At 29.8% G+C, this 14,714-nt stretch overlaps 1 non-coding gene across 1 annotated transcript; it reads right to left on the reverse strand.

Annotated features, from left to right (window-relative positions):
• Positions 1 to 12,622: 12,622 nt before the first annotated feature.
• Positions 12,623 to 12,704, reverse strand: Trnas-aga (transfer RNA serine (anticodon AGA)). The gene has a single exon. It is a non-coding gene; the product is annotated as a tRNA-Ser (tRNA).
• Positions 12,705 to 14,714: the final 2,010 nt, after the last annotated feature.

The following is a 14,714-nucleotide window of genomic DNA, read 5'->3' on the forward strand; positions in this document are numbered from 1 at the left end:
AGATGATCTTAAAGAAATAGTAATAATAAAACAAATACGGGTTTTTTCAACGCTTATTTTTTAAAATGTTGAAAACAATTTAAAAAAAAAACTATAAAATAATTTGAAAAACGTACAACATCTTAATATTCTCGTTAAATCTGAAAATGAGATGAAAAAATTAACGTTAAAATAGAACAAAAAATATCTAAAAATAATAAAATATTTAATAAAAATATTATCATTTGTTTAATCGAAAGTACGTAAAAGTGAAAAAAAAAAATGCAATTAAACCAAAAAAATGTGTTTTTTTCAAACGAAAAAACGGTAAAAACTCTGAAGTCAGAGACATGGTTAGATGTAACGGAGCTCTCTGATTTGAAACGAGAGAAGCTAGAGGCGAAACTGCTAAAGACATTCTTAATTTCACAACTTACTACTCCCTCTTAGCTCGAATGTTCATATAAAACAATTCATGACATTCAGAACAATTTTGTACAGAGCACGAATTAAAAGGATTAAAATTGCTGACCTCGAATTTTTGTTTTTGCTAGTGTTAGAAAGCGAAACTAGTCCAATGTTCGTCTTACGTTTAACTTGTAAGCTACTTTGTAATACAATCAGTGCACTTTTTTTTCTCGCTTGTCCTTTCACTTGTGTTCCCTTTACACACAATGGGTTTTACTTACATCGATTAGTTTGTAGTCCATTATCGAAAAGGTTGCAAAATTGTTAGTTTTAACAATGCTTTTATGATTTTGGGCAGCTTGACGCATTGTACACCTACTTCAAAATGTAACGAACGGTGTCTTTGACAGCAGCAAATCAATTCAGATAATGACGATTCCATCATGAATATTAAAGATATGAATTATTGTACTTTTGAAATCAATGACTTTAGAAAAACCGTGAAGCGTTTTTAAAGTTTTAGAAGAGGTCTAGTTTGGAGATGTGAACAGTTACGTATTGCTTCTACTTTTTATACAAAATAGCATTTCAAATACGAATATTATTTTCGAGCATATATTTTTATCGCATTTTAATGACACATTTCGTTCCTATATGTATTTACCCAGATTTCGGCTTCCTGGCATAGGGGGAGCACGTCTTCCCCATGATCTAGTTGCCCCGGGTTCGAGTCCCGGTTCGGGCATGCTTGTTCTTTATCTGTGAGGAGTGTGAAAGCGCCCCCCTGTAAAACGAGGTTGTGCACGCGAATGTGACGCATAAAGTAGCTAAGTCGTACTTTTGGCCCTAGTTGGCACTACTAAAAAAACAAGAGACGTTCACTCGGCTTAAATCGCTGACAGATAACTGTCAGCTGGCTTGTAAAGGCCCCTAAGTCACAAAATTAATTTAAAAAAATGTTCAAAACTATGCGATGGAGCAAATTGTAACAAAACCTCGGGCAAGTTGTAACATAGTATAACTCGTGAAATTTATCTTCATTTGCGTTTGCTTCATGTTAAAATTTTATTGCGTTTGCTCAAAAATCAAATCTCTCTCTAACGAATCATACCTCTGAAGAAGTTTTAATAGAGGGCCACTTAATTTTTATTTATTTATTTATTTTAATTAACTTACCCACCTATAGAAAAAGCAATGAAAAATGAAAATGGCAACTTACTTAATTTAGAAATGAAAACAAGAAGAAAGAATAAATAGAAAAGGAAAGGCCAAAGAAAAAATATCCAAAAGATAAAACAAAGGACAAAAGGATGAAGATGAGGATTTTGGAATAGCATATGGATTCTGAAAATAGGAATGATTTTCTTTGGCTTATGAGGATGCGTACATCTATTCTGACGATTTATTATAGTATATTATTTTAATATCCCGTTATGAAGCAAAGTTAGAATTATTTTGGGACAGACCACGTAATTTTGAGCAACGGTCAAATGACAGGGATAACGCCTGAACTGGCACACCCTTTCCGTGCCGCACCAGGGAGGAAGCGTAGAGCAATGGCCTATAGCAAAGGGGTGTTTGTAACAAGTTCTGAATAGGGTTCAGAAAAACGACTTTAAAACATCTTTCAGTGTTTAAGAATCTGCATTCGAGTGAATGCATTGGAGTTAAAGAGGTTTCCTTTGAAAATTATATAACTAATATTTTGAGTCCTCGTCTTTTATATGAAATTATACGGAATTGATCCATCTTAATTTTTTTTTTACTACTATAGTATACATTTGCTACTTTTAAATAAGTAATATTAAAGAAAAAAACTATTTCACATTTATTTAGTATTCCACTTCACTTTTGTCGATTATTTTATGTTTAGTTTAAACCTTATTAGTTTATCACCAGTTGGTTTAAATTTAATTTAGTGATTACTTCAGAGCTAAATCTGAACCAATCTGTAATTGAAGGTTATTTAAGTTGAATCAAATATTAAATTTCGATAAAAGTAACAAAATTGGAATTTCTTATCCTCAATATAAGACCACACACACACACACACACACACACACACACACACACACACACACACACACACACACACACACACACACACACACACACACACACACACACACACACACACACACACAATGTAAGTACGGGAAATTCAGAATTAATATTCTTTTTATAAAAATTAAAAGATGCGAAAATGCTATGACATTGTGAGGGACATTTGTTTAAGAAATTGGCGCATTTGGCGAGCTTTTCTAAAAGGGGAAACCTTTGTTTAAAAAAATTATTTTGTTAGCCCTATGCATAGATAAGCTAAAATACTTCAATGAAACATTGATAGAAGGTAAAAAATAATGCATTCCTCAAATTCCCTTTTGGCATAGAAACTGCGAGTGCGTTTTAAACTGAAATTATTTTCTCGACAATTTTTGATCACTCGTTGTTTAAGGTAAGTAAAGGTTAAGGTAAGTAACTAGGTTTGGGGAGGACTTGTAGAAGAAAGCTGTAAGATTATATTATTTTTTGAATTTTTGCATAAAACAGATTGAAAAAATATCAATGAAATCCAAATATATATAAAAAAAGACAATTAAAAAGAAAATTGGGGGCGGGGGGAATGCAGATTTTTGGGCTAGAAAGAGGTAAAAAGCAAAAACTTTCCAGTTCAAAAGTTTATAAAATGACTTGCTCAAAAATTTGCAGATATCTTAATAAATATATTTCCTATCTCCTTCTGTTCCCAATTTTCAGATATGGAGGTTCGATTCATAAATAGCATGAAATTTTCATTTTTTCCCAGCATTGTAAAGCATTAAAACAGTTATAGAATATTTCTGAATGAACATGTTTCTTATTCTCTAGTTCAGGAGCTGCTGAATGTATTGAGAAATTATTATATTAAATTTGAACCAAAAATATGCTTTAGATTTTATTTTATAATTTTTTTTCGTAGGAAAATTCTATTAAAATTTAGAATTTTAGAAAACCACATTTAAAGATGTTAAAGAGCATTAAAACATGTATTAAAATCAATATAGCTTCCCAAAGAATAAACTTAGAAAGAAAATTCAAACGGATTTAGCAAGAAGACCGTTCAGAAATTAAAAATATTAAATAAAAAATATATATATTCGTCATTTTTGCACAAAATTGACGTTTTAAAGTAGTTATCTACCTTGAAATTTTCCTAAAATCAAAAGACCTTACTTTATTTCTTTTACCATAAATATTAATAAATGTAACTCTCAGCATTTAGATAAACATGTTTGAGAAAACAAAGAAATGATACTTTCGTAAAACCGCACACACACACACACGCAAAAAAAAAAAAAAAACCCTGATTACACTATTTCTCAAGAAATGTTGATGACATAACAAAAGGACAATTCACATACGGTGTAGTCTTCTCTGTAAGCTAAATAACAGTTTAAGAACTGGAATGGAATAGATTACTCTTTAACTCTAGCTCTTCATTTTAGAACAATTAACTCCGAAGTCAACTTTACATTGAAGCAGTGCAGCTAAACACGTGATATTGCAGAAAGCATTGGTTTCAAAGAGAAGAAAGATTTTTAAATTTTTATAATAGAAGCAAACAGAAATATGGTAGGAATCGATCCAATCGTATATTACTTTAAATTTGTTATTGCTTGATAGAAAAGATTGTCTTGAAGTCAATCATTCAAAATGCCAGAATTCCCTTAGAAAGAAAAAATGACTATTAGCGATCAGAATTAAGAAGTGCGATTTAGTTATAACGTAAAAGTAAAGATTTATAATTGAAACGCAAGTATTTTCCTTATGTGATTTTTCTTTATATCTCAAAGCTATTGAGCTAAATTTTATTCATTTTACTATACCTTTCTAGCTTATTCTTTTACACTGATATTCCTATATTGTTTTTTTTTTTCTTGAAATATTGCTTTCAAATCTAATGAATATCGTTGTACATCCCAAAAGGAAGCATTGCAATGAGAAAGAGGGTCATCTTCCAGACAGTGCGAAGACAAAAGGTCGTCATTCCGCAAACCTTTCTTCCTTGTAATTTTTCTTTTTTCTCATATTTTCATTCCATTTCAATGATAGGCAAATTTTTTCTAATGAAGCACACAATTTCGAAATAAAAGATAATATTAAATAAAGAAGAAATATTGAAATTAAATTTTACGAAAGATTTCCTCAAAAATCTCGGATAGATGTACATGTGAGTTTTGCAAAAAAAAAAAAAAAAGAATATATTCGAAATTATCTATTAAAATTATTTTATTGCCATTAACCTGAAGTATGGCAAATGGAGCGTTGCCAGTGTTCACTTAAGACAAATTATTACGGAGCAACAGAAGGCCACGCCTACCTCAGGAAGATTACGTGACACCCATGGAACATTGACAAATATTTTTCTCGATGGGACAATTATTTGCCATTGTCTTAATCAAGTTGTCCTTACTATTCACATCAGGAAAATACCAGGACAGAAGACAACTATTGCGCGCAGTGGTTGGCCCCGTGTAAATGCATCTTAATGCAGGGAAGGAACGTGAACAAGTGACCTATGGGAGCAATGCACCTTAATGCATTATTCCCAATAGACTTGTAGAGATTGAGGAGCTGCTACACGCTTCTCCCCGTTTTTTCAATGTAACCACTAATTTATTTAATTTTGCATGCAGTCTTTGAATTCCTCAGCATCTAGACCTCCCCGTCTTCTCAGAAGAATTTTCCGTCTTCAGAGAAATGGCGGGGAGGGGTGGGGGAGACGATGTACCTCCCTACTTATTTCTTTCTGAAAGAAAAGGGGTTTCTTCTTCTAAGAAAAACCTTTTCAAGCCCCTTGCGCGGCACGCGGAATTTAGCCGGTTGACCAAATTCCTTTAGGAGCATACAAAAGATAGGAAGCTTGCAGACTTGCCGACCCCGATAAAATGCCGACCGGCTGTCGTTGCTTGCCTCTGTCTTTCGCCGACCCCGGAAAATCAAAAATGGTCGGCCTTTCTAGCGGCATATGCAATTCAATGGCCCCTTGCCCACACATCGATTCCTGTCCAGCGATCTTCTGTCTAACTATTATATGCGTCGGTGGTTCCAAAGCTGCGTGTAATTCAATGGTTCCTTATACACTCACCGCTTTCGGTAGGCAGTCGATCTAGTGGCTGCTTATTATGGAAGTAGAATGGATTTATTGGATATTTTTAAAGCAATGTATTTTAATAAGAATATTAGTTTTTTTTAAAAGCAAAAGCAAGTATTTTTAATCATTTCAATTGAACTCTTAAAATTCTTTATTGATTTAATAATGATGAGGTTACGTACAAGGAAATATATTTTTAAACCTGTCGTTCGGAGTTATACTCATTCAGTCTCAGTAGCAGATAAAACTTTTTGAAACCCTATTGCGCTGAAACATTTTGGGACCTCTGAATATGTGTGTATTATGTATGAATTATTTATTTGTGTATGTATTATTGTGTTGTATGCGTATTTTGTGTGTGTATATTATACGTGTATATTATTTATTTTGCTTTGCAAATATTTTGAGATACTGACAATTTTTGTTTCAGTCTTTATCCAATACTTTAATAATTATAAGTACTAAAGACTATATCAAAAGTTCTCAAAAACTTTTTTCTAAGCTATAGCTTACAGATTCCTAAGCTATGGTTTAAACGCCATTTAAAAATACACACAAAAAATTTTAAATACTATTTTTTTAATCCGATACTATAACCACAAATAATTAAATAGGGCAATCATTTGTACTTATATGTGTACGTGCAATTCTTATGTTCCGCATGTGTATAAGCCCTTTAGTAATAAATTATTGTGTATGCTTTAAAATGAGATCTTTTGGAGAAAATTGAAATTATTTTTTAGCTTCGTGTTTGGGGAATTGCGTCCTATAAAAAAAAAAATCTTAAAATGATATATAATTAATCATAAAGAAATATTTTTGAAACAATTTTCATTAAAAAAAGATTTTTTGAAATAAGAATTAACATTTAAAGTGTAAAAGGATTAGGAAGGTAATATTTAAATCGAAATTTCACCCAGATATTTTCCTTTCTTTTTTACGAACTCGTTGCATTTGGAAAAACGCAACTCGGACAACATGTCGGCCACTATTACATCGATCGACCGAAATGAGCATATATGCAACAACCTAAAAGTATCTATGCCCCTTTAACTCATTACTGAATTCTAATAAGTAAGAAGTTCCGTTTCTTTCGTATAGTTTCTCAAAAGGAAGAGGGTAATGTAGACATAATAGTTTCAGGGTGGAAGCGGTGCAGGGTTGAAATATTTCCGTAAATTTAAAAAAAAACTAGTGGAAGTAATCTCGCCAAAATTTCTCGTATTCTCTCTAATAAGGGTATTATCCCGCAGAATGTCTTGCATGGCATTGGCGCTCAGTAGTTACGAAATATTAAACTATGAGTTTGCCATTTTTACTGAATCTAGTGTGTGATCCTTGGCGAATGATTTGGCAATTATTAACCGCATGCCAGGGATTAATATCCGAAAATCGAATTTGTATTTTAGACGTATTTTTCCCAACCGATTGAAAAAAAAAAACTATACAGAACTACACTTGCAATCACAAAATCACATATCAAATTTGATATATTTCAGTCATTGCATTTTTGAGATCGCCTTTGCATATTTGTGAAAATACAGACTGACAAACGGTGAATTCCTTATTGGATTTGGCTCAAAGTCTGAAAGGAGTCTACACTATAGATGTTAAATTTGTGCACAGAATATTACCCATCTAGCTGTTTTTGAAATTATCCTGTTATTGTCATAGGCAGACAAAATGGCAAAAATATGTTTTTCGAACTCCGAGGGGTCTAAAACTTGAAGTTTCGTCAAAATCTTGGGCTCAATTTTTTTTTTTTTTTTTTTTGACGATTACAGTTACAATGCTTTTTCTATATTTCGTATACGAGAAAATAAAAAAAAAATGAAGAATAATGGAAGATTAATAAAAATTGATAAAATGTATTGTATAAAATTTTTTCTCACATCAATAAATGCGAAAAGAATATATGTAGTTGTTTCAAATTTGCACTTTCAAGATTTTTTCTTTTTCAACCAAAGTAGGGTAAATTTTTATTAACGGTAATAGGGGCTGCAAGAAAAATATTTTTCTGTTTTTAATAAAAATTATTTAAAAATTGTAAAGACTTATTTATCATTTCATTTTAAAACTTACCTATACGAAGTTAAAAAATTAAATATTAAAAAAAAACTAATCGTCAAATTATTCTAAATGAATTCACAAAGGACAACATTTGTTATGCAGAAACGCATCACTGCGCATTATAGTACAAGTTACAGCATTCCCAAGGTTACAATACAATACACGAGCCCCCACTGATTATACCAATCCATGAAATTGTATATAAAATTGTATATATAAGTTGCAGCACTTCCAAGGCTAGAATACAATGCATGTACCACCATTGGTTGCAACAATCCATGAAGTCGTATATATAAGTTGCAGCACTCCCAAGGTTACAATAAAATGTACGAGTCACTACTGGTTTTATACCAATCATGAAGTTATATATAGAGTTTAAAACCTCGCTATAAGTTTCATACAGATCATATAGCTTTTGCCACTCGAGTGTATTTACAACATTTCGCCTTCCTTTATAAATTATAAAAAGATTATAAATCTCAAAATAAAAATAAAATGAGAAAATTATTTTATTTGTAAGGTAAAAAAAACACAACTTAAAATGGGATTTTCTTGCTTTTTTTTAAGCAAAATCTTTAATATCATTAAAAACTGTTCACGAAGTAATTAACGTTCAGGAGATAATATTTTGAACCCATTGCAACATTTACAGCCATTGTTATATGCATTCTTAAAATTAAAACAATATTTGAAGCGCAGATATCACTCTGACACAGAATGCGTTCATCAATTTCCCGAAAAATAAACAACTGAAAAAAAAAAAAAAAAAAAAAATTCAAATATTTGAAACATGGCCTGATACAATGCAAAATATTTGCCAGATTCCTTAACTGAGAATTAGAGCACAGCAAATCTAAAGCAAATTTTTTGTGTTAAAAAAGTCGAAACATTTTATTGAGCTTGGAATAAAGGAAGTAATGAACAGGTTTTAACTCTGCATTCAAATTTATTTTCACGCAATGTAAGCTCACAATGACTAGCATATATTCAAAAAGAAATAATTGGCAAACAAAAATCTATCATAAAGAAAAACCGCATGCAAGGACATTTTAGATCGACGTTTAATAATAATGTATGGAATTTTTTGAACTAGAATTTTATACTTTTTCTTTGAATGCTCGTGCAAGAATGTGTAATTTCCAAAAATTAAAAACTAGCTTTCTCCAGTGATTCACTTTTTCATTCAAATAAACTAATAGATAATGTGATTAAGAAGACATGGCACGAAACAAGTCGCAAGAGACGGCAAATGAGACAGGAAGTCTTCGAAAAGTAAAGTTTAGGTCTCTGGCGCCATCTATCTTTCAAATGAATAACAATTCAATTATTATTTAAAATGCCAGAATGCGTTCAAGTGCTCGTAATTTTAAAATTCTATTTGTATCCTGATATTTTTACGATTGAGAGTATACACTTTTTTAAAATTCTAAACCCTTTTAATATTCATTCATAAATTTTAAATTTGCTTTTAACTATAAATGTTTTTAGTATTTACGATAATTATCCTTTACTTCTTTCATACATCACTGCAACTGAGATTTTTTTTTCTACAGAGTATTTTCTTTAATCAATAAAATATTGAAGAGTATTTCCGGCATTTCAATGTATTCTGTCACCAAATCTCAACAATGAAGAAAAGGAAAATGATACTCGTATCTGGCAGATGCAAACCACTGAGTGTTTTTTTTTTTTTTTGTAGTTGTTTATTTTTTGTCCTGCATTGGAAACACGACAGGAAGCATTGATTGCAGTACAACGCTGCAAATGATACACAAACACTGCCGTATCAAACATTAATTAATGACCTTTTTCCCCCCAAAGCGGGTCCCTCCAGTGTCGGACAAGTAATAATAAGCGACCATTTGACCAGTTGACCAGAAAAATATCGGTCGGCGATGAGTTGCTTTCAGCGATGTTTCTCCGTGTCGGGATCGTTTAAATTTTGTAAAAATTCAAACATCATATACATAGGGTTAATTTTATATTCATAGTTTTTTGTAATCAGTTAGACAAGAAAAGAAAACATCTGCAGAAAATTAAAGTTATGAATCATGTGATAATTTTTTTCTATTCATAAAATAGAATTTAAAAAAATTAGTAAATTAACGGTAACATATGCAGAAAAAAAAAAAAAAAAACTCAAAAATTCTGTCATTAACATGTTTAGATACATGAAAACAGAATAAAATAGCATGATATTGTTATATGTGGAAAAAAAATAGTTATACATTATTATTAATCTAAAATCATTGAAGAATTTTCTAAAGATAAACCAAAGAAAATTTTCTTACATTATTGTTTTATATAATATTCGTTTATAAACATTATAATTATTTTCTTAGGATGCATGGTTCATGCATTGCTCACAGTAAATACAGAGTTTTTAAATAATTAAAAAGTAATTGTCAATTATTTAAAGTAATCTTAATTATTCTTATTTCTTTAAAAAATTAAGTCAAATAAATTCGTTAGAAAATTATGTTAAATTTATAATTTAAAACGTTGCAATTATTCAAAAAAGATTGATTAAACTAATTAAAATATAAATAATATAAATTATTAATGTACAGAGAATATCTGAAATCAATAATATTTTTTAAACAGAAACATTTGTATGTTTTCGATAGCCTTTTAATGTTTCAGCAATAGGGACTTGAAAAAAAAATTTAATCTTTCACTAAAAATAATATTTTTAACTATCGGTTAAAAAAATATATCTGTTTATAAACAACCTCTTCATGATTAAATTAACAATTTCAAGAAATAATTTGAAGGGTTTAGATGAAATGTATAATATTATTATTGATAAGTATTGCTTACTAAATTTTTAAAAATATACAATAAAATTGCACTAGTTTTACAAAAATGAATGAATGGATGGAGTCAGCAGCCGATTGAAGTTGGTGAGTCATCAAATACCAAATTAGAAAACTGCGAAAGAGCTGCACAACTTTAATGAGCCCAGAGATTCCCTCCCCACTTTTATCATTAAGGAAAATTAATTTTATTCTTTCATTCGATCTACAAGAGCCAAAAACTCGAATTTGCTGAAATTAAAATAAAATTTCATTTAAATTTCAGAACATTATTCTAACAATGTTCCTAATTAATTATCTTGTGCAAGTTTCATATTGTTTTATAATTTAAAAGAAAAACACATACAATGTCGTAATGAAATAATATTTAGAATATATTGAAAAGATCTTTTTCACGTTTCCGAAAACGTTAGCAAATCAGTGGGGTCCAAATTTTGGCAGTTAAATTTCAAATTAAAGTACTTAGATTGTATCAAACAAAATTTGCTATTTTTACCATTTTTTAAATTTTATTTTAAATGTAAAGTTTTACTTTTTTTCATATACGAGACACTGAAGTCAACTTTTTTAAACGTGACCAGCAGTTGATTGTTTCTTTATCGGATTTTGCAGTATTATTTCTTGCTTAAAAACTGTTTATGTACTTTTTAAAATATAAAATGAAAAAAAAAAAAAAATGAAAGTTTTGATCTCAGTAAAAAAGCATTACCTAAGGATCTTTGTAGAGATTAATCTAGCAACGCGAGTAGTTATTCGGTTTGGTTTCATCATTAATTAATTCAAAATTATTTTAAACGTCTTTTTTTTTTGTTAGTATATGAAACTAATACTTTTATATTCTAGAATAAAACATACCATCAAAAATAAATCCTACAAATGTTATTAAGTCAATTCTACTCATTTGATTCTAAAACTGACTTAAGCCCTTAACGATATTAATAAAAACTTTTTGCCCGAAGAAGTGGTTGAGGAAGGGAATAAAGATATATAAAAAACATGCAATATATATTGAAAAATTAAGGAGTATGTAAAGATATGAAAGTTGTGACAGGAATTGGACCGCTCGATATTTTGGCGGCAGACAGAAAACGGCGATAGGCCTAGTATTTTCCTCAAATATCAGAACAAAACATGACCTGTAATGACTTTTAGTACAGGCAGAGTCTCTAATAGTTTGGCAGATAATAATCAGTTGTGAATCAGGTGTAAGAAACATTAAATGAAACTTTCATAACATAACTGCCAAACTTTAACGAATTCAAAATGGTAGACTCATGGCGCCATCTATCCTTTAAATGAATAACAATTCGGATTTCATTGAATATTGCAGTTGATTTTTGGTTCTCACTCCGAGTCATTCGGCGCTTAATTCACCCTAAAGACAGATATCCCGGCATATATTACTGTTCTCCCACATTCTCGTTATGCCATTCCAAAACTTATTTGCTGATTTTAGTAATACAGAATAAAATAATGCCATGAGTTTTATCAAAGGGATGTTTTCTTTGCACTCTTAGGAAATTTCAGCTTCTGTTGCGAGTAGGCCAAATTTCTTCTTATCCCTTCATCTCTTTGTACACTTGTAATGATTATAGGGAGGGGGGAATGAGAATAATATTAAAAAAAATTCCATAGTGATTGAGATAAATCTTGTTATTGAAACAAAAATTTCGATGCGAGGTTCTCAGCCTTTGTCACAACGAATGAAATAAAACAAATATGAGAAACTGCCCTATGAAGTCAGATTCAATTAATCAGTAAAAATAAAATAAAAATTAATTTTTGATCGTTAAAGAGAATTTCTAAATTCTAAAAAAAGAACAATTAATAGTCAGTATTCCATTCATAGAAAAGATAAATTCTTTATAAGCAGATGTTAATTGATCAAGATTTTTATTTTTTCATGTTATGCGAAAGATATGCGCAATCACAGGAACAATAAATTTTTCAAGTGCTTGAAATAAAGAATTCCCTAAAAGTGTAATTCCATTAACTGAAATACTCATGATATGAAAAGAAAAAAAATGATGATAAATACTATCTAATTTGTCGTAATTGTTATATAGATGAAATATTGTCAGTCTTTCAAAATTATATAAAGGAGTAAAGATGAAATGTAAAATTTTCCAGAAAACTTTTTATATTATATTTACGTAAACTTCTTGAAAATTAAATTTCAGAAGAAATTAGACGCGAAGGGGAGGGAAAAAAAATCCGCAGTCGGTAGGATTCGAACCTACGCGGGAAAATCCCAATGGATTTCTAGTCCATCGCCTTAACCACTCGGCCACGACTGCTTACGAGGTCCAAGAATAGTGAAGTTTAAGTGGCAATAATTTTCTTTTTAAAAATATTGGAAACGTTTTCATGTTTAATTTAGTTTAGGTTTGGATGCGTTCATATGAAGTTTCCAAACACTGCTTTCATGCTTTCATTATAATTGTGATACGAGAGAAAATGTGATCAAAGTATGCGTAATTTAAAAGAGAAAATAATATAATTTGAACAGTGATAAAGCGATGAAAAATGGGTGTTATTTGATATCATCGTCTTTCTTTTAGAAGCAAATTGTCAAGTAGGTAATGTTAAGGGTTCTGCAACATTTTGGGCCCTAAACATTCCGAAATTTTTTGCAATTTTTTCGAATATAATAATTTTATTCTTTTGTTTAATTTACAAGAACCGAGCCCTCGAACTGATTCATATAAAAGTCATGGATTGATTAAATACTAGAACATTATTCTAATACTTTTAATTAATTATCTTTTACAAGTTTTATATTATCTTGTTATAAACTCTATAAAAAATATATTGTTTTACATTTAAAAAATATGTCCAATTCTATAATTAAACAGCTTTAAAATTGAGTTCAAAAGGTGGTGTTTTTTTCCCCCCTTTTATTTTTTTCCTTCGTTTTTTTTTTATTATTCTGTTTAAAATTATTTTGAAAGAGTCTTGAAATTTTTTATATGCAAAATACTGAAACAGACACTCTCGAAAAAAGATCTGTATTTAAATGTTTTGTCAATTTATTAATTTTGTCAATTTACTACATATACATCTTATACAAATGATTGAGACCAATAAAAAAATATTTGATGTTGGAAATAGAAGAAGAGAAAAAGAATTTTTTTCAGTATCCGAGAAGACGTTGGACGCAATTTTCTCGTGCTTCAAGATTTACAGGTTCTCAAAATCTTAATAACGTTTATCGCACTTTTCAGTTGACGGGAAATTTTCTACATTGCAACCTTGTTCACAAAATTTTTTATTTACTTTACTTTATCTTTAATAAAAAAAAAAAAAAAAGAATGAATGAAAAGAGAGAAATAGAATTTAGGGAAAAGTGTGAATTAACGAAAATTCAAAGAAAAAAAATCAGATTAATAAATAATTTCAGAGTGATAATTATAATTAATAAATAAAAATGTAAAAAAAAAAAAAAAAAAACCGGTGTTATTAAATTACTGTTCAGCAACGGATTGTAAAACCCTCCGCTGTTTTTACGCGTGCGTTAAGATGGGTTTAATTTTTCAAAATAGGGGTGAAAGGAAAGATGAAAGGAGGAGATATTTACATTTACTAATATCTAATAGGCGATGTCCAAGATCAAAGGGAATACCGAAAATGCACTCATCGTTCCGCGTCTCACCCCTTAATGAGATGGAGTCATCGAAATGTGGTCGTCTCAGAATCCGTTGACGAACAGTAGTAATATTCTTTAAGCGAAAAGTTTAAAAAGAATTGCTATTAGTATCTTGTTTATCGAATGAAAAGAGTAAATTTGGAGAAGAGTCGTTTACCTCAATGCTCAATTTCCAGTATTTGTAATGCGTTAGTGTTTTTCACTAAAATTTGTGTTGTCAGTATTGAAGAGATTCTCTGTTTCTGTGTTTGTAAAATTTAATGTCCACCATTTCATTGCTTTTTTTTAACTTTTAAAAATATCGTTTCAATGCTACTTATTCTTCCCTAGATGAAAAATAAATACATTTGTAATAAAAAAAAATCTTTAAGAATTATAAAATATTAACACGGTGTAAGTATAATTGGTCAGGTATCATCTGTTTTATTACCTTCATTTTGTTATTACAGTCTTTATAGAAACCAAACACTTGCTTAAATAAAATCTATACAGATGTGGATACAGCAATAAATCATAATCAATAAAACCATGTGTATTTCCATAAAGTTACTAAAAGAAAAATATTATCTATAATAAGTTCTTAAATATGTGTAACCCTAATATGTTTAAATTAACTTTAACTATGTTTATTAAATTAAAAATGTGTTGTAATTTGTAACTA

Source organism: Argiope bruennichi, chromosome X1 (assembly GCF_947563725.1).
Source record: "Argiope bruennichi chromosome X1, qqArgBrue1.1, whole genome shotgun sequence".
Classification (NCBI taxonomy): Eukaryota; Metazoa; Arthropoda; class Arachnida; order Araneae; family Araneidae; genus Argiope; species Argiope bruennichi.